General features: G+C 34.2%; 1 long non-coding RNA gene across 5 annotated transcripts; it reads right to left on the bottom strand.

Moving 5' to 3' along the window:
* Window positions 1-886: 886 nt before the first annotated feature.
* On the bottom strand, window positions 887-4181 carry LOC107897360 (uncharacterized). 5 transcript variants are annotated; one of them, XR_001684126.2, is made up of 4 exons: window positions 3988-4174; window positions 3357-3826; window positions 3215-3268; window positions 887-1146 (listed from the first exon to the last, which is right to left on the bottom strand). It is a non-coding gene; the product is annotated as an uncharacterized lncRNA (long non-coding RNA). The 5 variants fall into 5 exon arrangements; XR_001684125.2 differs by having other exon boundaries at window positions 3215-3273; window positions 3988-4172; XR_001684123.2 differs by lacking the exon at window positions 3215-3268 and having other exon boundaries at window positions 3537-3826; window positions 3988-4181.
* Window positions 4182-5977: the final 1796 nt, after the last annotated feature.

Here is a 5977-nt window from a genome sequence, read left to right as displayed (position 1 = left end):
TTCAAATACAACAAAATCATAAACAATCATAGTGTCTCTTAAACAAGCCTAAGAGGCCTTAAACATACATTGAGAGGGGTTCAAGACTAAACCAGATACTTGAGAACTTTTCAACACTTAGTAAAATTTTTCTCAAAACAAGGGTCACACGCCCGTGTGGCCAGGTCGTGTGTCTCACACGGCCTTCAGACATGCCCGTGTCACAGGCTGTGTAAACATTCGAAATGGGAGCACATAGTCGTGTCCTAGCCCGTGTTCTACCTCGTGTCCAAACAAGTGGGGTTACTAAATTGGGTCACACAGCCAACCACACGCCTGTGTGCCCTTCGAAGTGGCCACACACGCCCGTGTATCAACCTATGTGTTAGGTCGTGCCAAACCTATAGGGTATACTGACTTATGCAACATGGCCAAGTCACACACCCGTGTGCTAGGTCTTGTGCAAATTAGGGGGTATGCTGACTTGTACCACACGGCCGATCACACGCCCGTGTGTGAGACCATATGAAACATACTAACTTCATTTCAATTTCAACACCAGGGGATACACGACCTTGCAACAAGACCGTGTGTCACACACAGCTGAGACACATGCCCGTGTGGACAAAAATAGGCTATTTACCAAACCAATTTTCCACTCACAACTTCATATACTTAAACAACCCAAATGGCACCACAACATAGCATAGTTGAACATATGTTTTAGCCATAACCAAGACAATTTCATACCATTTCCCACACTATTAACCAACATGCTTATAACTTGGGTTTCTCTTAAGCAAAACATACCTAAACACATACCAATCCACTAGCTAAACATTTACCAAACACACATCATTTTGTTCCAATTCACAAGCATGATACCAATTCCACAAACCCTATAATATAAGCCATAAGCACACTTATATATACATTATCAAGCTAGCCAAATTAATCCAAGTCTCACAACTATATATATACAAACCAAAACATAACCATTCACAAGCCATCTCAAATGGCAAAACTCACTACCAAAACATAACAAACATGACCAATATCCTATACATGCCATATGACTAAACCATAAGCTCAAAAGTATCAAAGTGATGGTTGGATAGTGTGACGTATTCTCTGACGATCCCCAAATCCGAGCTAGCTTTGAAATCACTATAAGACATAGAAAATAAACAAAGTAAGCTTTATAGCTTAGTAAGCTCGTATAATATAAACTTAACTAATCAGAAATACACCATTCATCAGTTTAGACATATTAACATGAAATTCATGATTACTAACAAATCTTTCACATGTTTATTCATACGCTTATATGCAAACTTCGATTTAAAGCTCATAATATGCATGTACATACTTGTACCAATCCGTAACAAGCTCATACATATTTGGATTACCGTTGAATATTCAATATTTCGCACAATAAGTGTCGTACACAGTCGAAACTATCTTAAATCGCAAACTAAGTGCCATATATAGTCGAAGATATGTCGAATCGCACACTAAGTGCCACGTATAGCCGAAACTATGTTGAATCGCACACTAAGTGCCACATATAGCTGATTTGTTGTCGAACATGACTGTAGTCTTGTATATACAATTTATTTAATATCAAAGCATTAAAAGCATAATTATAACAGTGATTATTACATACGAACTTACCTTAGATTTAAAACGGCAAATCAAGCCAATTAGTCGATAACTTACGTTTTTCCCCTGATCTGAATTCTATTTTTCTTGATCTAAATATATTAAAAATTAACTCATTTAATCAAATATTTATTCAATTCAATCTAAAATATACATTATGAATATTTTACACATTTCCCCTAAACTTTAACATTTTTTTACAATTTAGTCCTTATTTCATAAAATTGCAAATTCATGCAATTTAGTACAAACTCATGCTCAGCCGAATTTTATACATGTTACTAGAAGTCCATATTTTAAATTTATTCACACTTTTAACCACCACATTTCACATTTTCTCAATTTAATCCCTTTTTGACATTTTTGTCAAAAATCACTTTACAAAAGCTATTAATCTAACATTAAACCTTCCAAATCTATCAGAAATCATCAAATTACTCAAGCATTCAACAATAGCAACATGATAAATATTTAACAGTTTCAAAATTTAAGGTACAGGCTAGCTAGACTACGAAGCAACAATCTCAAAAACATAGAAATCATTAAAAACGGAACAAAAATCATACCTTAATGAGCAATTTAACCAAGGCCGAATGGAAAAACTAGAACTTTGGCTTTTCTTCTTTCCAAATTTGGCTAAAGAAGATGATGATAATATAAAATGGATTTTGTTTTATTTATTATATCATTTATTAATTATTTTACCATTTTAACCTTAAAATTAATACAAAATTTCATTTATGCCAAACCATTAACATCTACTAACCAACTAATGGTATATTTACCACTTAAAGACCTAAAATTCAAGGTTCTATAGCTATTTGACATCATTAGCTAATAGAACAACACTTTTGCAATTTACGCGATTTAATCCTTTTTATCAAATTGACCAATCAAACAATAAAATTTCTTAACGAAATTTTCACACAATCATTCAATCATGCTTTAGATATTAAAATAATAATAAAATATTTTGACCTCAAATTTTTTGTCTCAAAGCCATTATTCTGATTTGACTAAAAACGAGCTGTTACACAGTAAGTCTACCTTCGTATACTTGGAAAAGCATGTAGGCGGCAAAAGGACTAATTCAGAAGAGGCTGACCTAGAGGGTGGGTTCAGGAAAAAGAATATCCATTAGAGAAGATGCTTAGTTACCATGGTCTGTAGGGTGTAGAATAAATGTTACAATCATTAATGATGGAGTTGAATTTGTGTCTAATTTAATTGATGCTAGCACTAGAGAATAGAAAGAAGAGTTAATTTTTAATACATCTATGGATGTCGTAAATACTATTATGCAAATTCCATTGGCGAGGACAATCTCTGAAGATATACAAGTTTAGTGTGGCGAAATGACTGGTGATTTTACTGTGAGAAGCGCCTATAAACTATTACAAATTGGTTCACGTCTTCCTACTGATAATACATCACATGCTTATTCTAGACATTTCTACAAAAAGCTATGGAATTTACAAATACCTCCGAAAATTAAAACTACGATTTGGAGATTTTCATGGAATTTTATTCCTACTTTTGTCAATCTAAATTACAGAAGGATTGCAGTGAATACTTTGTGACCAGGATGCTGCAATTCTACGGAGGATTCTATCCATGTGTTTCGTGACTGCCCTATATCAGTGGGGACTTGGGTTAGTCTTAATCTCTCATGAGATGCTGAATAATTCGGATAATAGTTTCTGGGATTGGGTTACCTGGGTGTTTCGAATTGCTATTAGTAATCAATGTAGAATTTTCTGTTATGGGCTTTGGACACTCTAGACAAGCCGAAACCGCCTCGTACATGAAAGAAAAATTGTGTCTAGTAAGGAGATCTCAGATTGGACCATAAGTTATGTTAAAGAACTTGAAGCGATCGAAAAGGAAAAGCTTACCCGAGCGAGAGATTTTGATAAGTGGGAACCCCCCCTCATGAACCTTTCTTTAAGATTAACTTTGATGGGGCCTATGATCCCCAGTATGCAAGATTCGGGTCGGGGATAGTGGTGAGGAACCCACTGGGGGAAATATTAGCTTCCATGGTCGTGGGCCATAAATTAAGCAACCTCTTCTTCGTTTGCTGCTGAAGGTCAAGCGTGTGTCAGGCACTGCGACTAGGCATTCGCATGGGGATAGAGTGTGTGATAATTGAAGAAGACTCATTGACAACAATAAAGAAAGCCAACTAGATAGTGAGGATAAATCGGAGATATGAGCTATTACAAAAAACATTCAACAATATAAAGAAAACTTCCAACAGATTATTTTCAGGCACATTTCAAGACCAACAAACTTACTTGCTCATCATTTGGCTAAAGAAAGCTTGAAAAAAGGGAAGATATTTACCTGAGTGGAGTCCTAGATTTTGTATTCAGGGCGGAGGAGAGGAAAAGATGAGGAACCCTAGATTGGGTTTGGAGAGGGGGAGGTTCCTGGAAAATAAAGAATAGTAGACAAAGGTTTTGACTTTTTCGTTTTGGATACTGCTATTTCTTGGGTATCTGGTAAGTGCATTTAATGGGAATTTAATGGTGATTTAATGGAGTCCAAGTGCCAGTTTGATTGGATAGAGAGTGACTTTTAATTTCCTTTTTTCTTTTTGAAGTTTGCGGTTGGGTTTGTTTTTGTTTTATTGTTTTATCTTCTTTAGGCCTGTTTCTTATTTGTTTTTGGGCCTGTATTTTTTATTCTTTTTTTCTATCCAGTCTAATATTGCTTTCAAAAAAAATCCTAAATATTATATATTTCCAACACAACTATTAAAAAATTTCATTTTAAGTACTTAAAAAAGAAATTTACAATTTAACCATACATGTTTCATAATTCGATCATTTTGGTCACTCTCATTAAAATCAAAAGTGACAAGTTGTCGTGACAGTTAAAAATAGGTATAATAACAAATTTAGCCATAAACTTTTATATATTATATCAAATTAGTCATAATTTTAAAAAATTAACCCTCAAAATTTACAAATATTCTAAATTTGATCCTAATTCTAAAATATATATATAAAAATACATAAAAAAATTTGAAAAAAATATAATGATAATTTTAAATTTTATATTAATATTTATATTTATATTTATATGAATATTAAATAAATATAATTACATTAATATTAAAAAACATATAAATCCCCATCCCTACCTCTCCCTCCTCCCCTCACCCTTATCCCTCTCCCTAATTAGGAACCTTTTGAAAGATGGTCAATAACTCAACTTCTAGCTCGTGATTTTGTGAACGAATCAAAATTCGTAGTAAATGAAGCTGATGGATCTCAATCGGAGACACCCATCAGTGTATTGAATAAAAAATTATGAGATTTAAGGGAAGAAATTGACATCAATTCAGGTTCCTTCTAAGAACCATGCTTGTCGACCAAGCTTTTGATGAAAAGGATTCAACTATTGGTTGAAGCAGGGGCGAAGCTAGAATAATTTTTTATGGGGGGGCGGATGAAATTTTAATTTTTTATAGTTTATATATTTATAATTTGTAAAAGATTAAATTGAATTTTTATAATTTTAGGGGAGCAATGTGCAATTTTACATTTACTAATTTAAAATTTTTAAAAAAATTTAAAGGTTTAAATAGTAATTTTTCATTTTAGGGGGACTGGGACCATACCAGCCCCCGACTTTGCCCCTGGGTTGAAGATAATCATGTTTTCTCCTTGAAAATGCCTAATTGGGATTTGGGTAACATTTAGAAGCAATGAAATGTGGGTTAGCAATAATATTATGGGAGGTGTCCTAACACTTGGCTGCTTGTTATGGGTCTATGGGGGAGGTGTCCTCCTTTCAGATAATTCTTTATTGGTATAATCCATGTAGGATCATTCGACATATCTAAAATATAAAGTCGAGTTTTATAAGTTGGGAATTCCTTGTATTTCATCTACCTCCGTGTTGTTCTCTCAAGATATCTTTTCAAGATCCAATTAATCAAACCCCTTTATCAATAAGGTGGTGGTCCTATAATGCTTGCCCAACGTTTGGTCGCATACCTCATATTCCCTTATTGTTTCTTCGCCACTAGTTGAAAATCTATGGATACACATAGATTTTGAACTCCAAGTCATTGTACTAGCTCCAATCAAGATGATAGGGCTTCATACTCCACTCCCCTATTAGACACAACAAAATTGAACATCAAATTGTACTTCCATTCATTTCATTCTAGGTCAATTAAGTCATCCCCACTTCTAAACCTACCTTTCCCGCCAATCCATTTACAAACAACTCCCAGTGCTCCTTCCGTGATGCCCTTAACGCCACATTAGAGTTCTTTACTTCTTTTTTTCGTTGTTACTGGTTCTTCTTGTTCCACCGTTAC

This window comes from Gossypium hirsutum, chromosome A10 (genome assembly GCF_007990345.1).
Source record: "Gossypium hirsutum isolate 1008001.06 chromosome A10, Gossypium_hirsutum_v2.1, whole genome shotgun sequence".
Classification (NCBI taxonomy): domain Eukaryota; kingdom Viridiplantae; phylum Streptophyta; class Magnoliopsida; order Malvales; family Malvaceae; genus Gossypium; species Gossypium hirsutum.
Note: the sequence above shows the minus strand (reverse complement) of the source record. Positions and strands in the feature narration are given on the sequence as shown.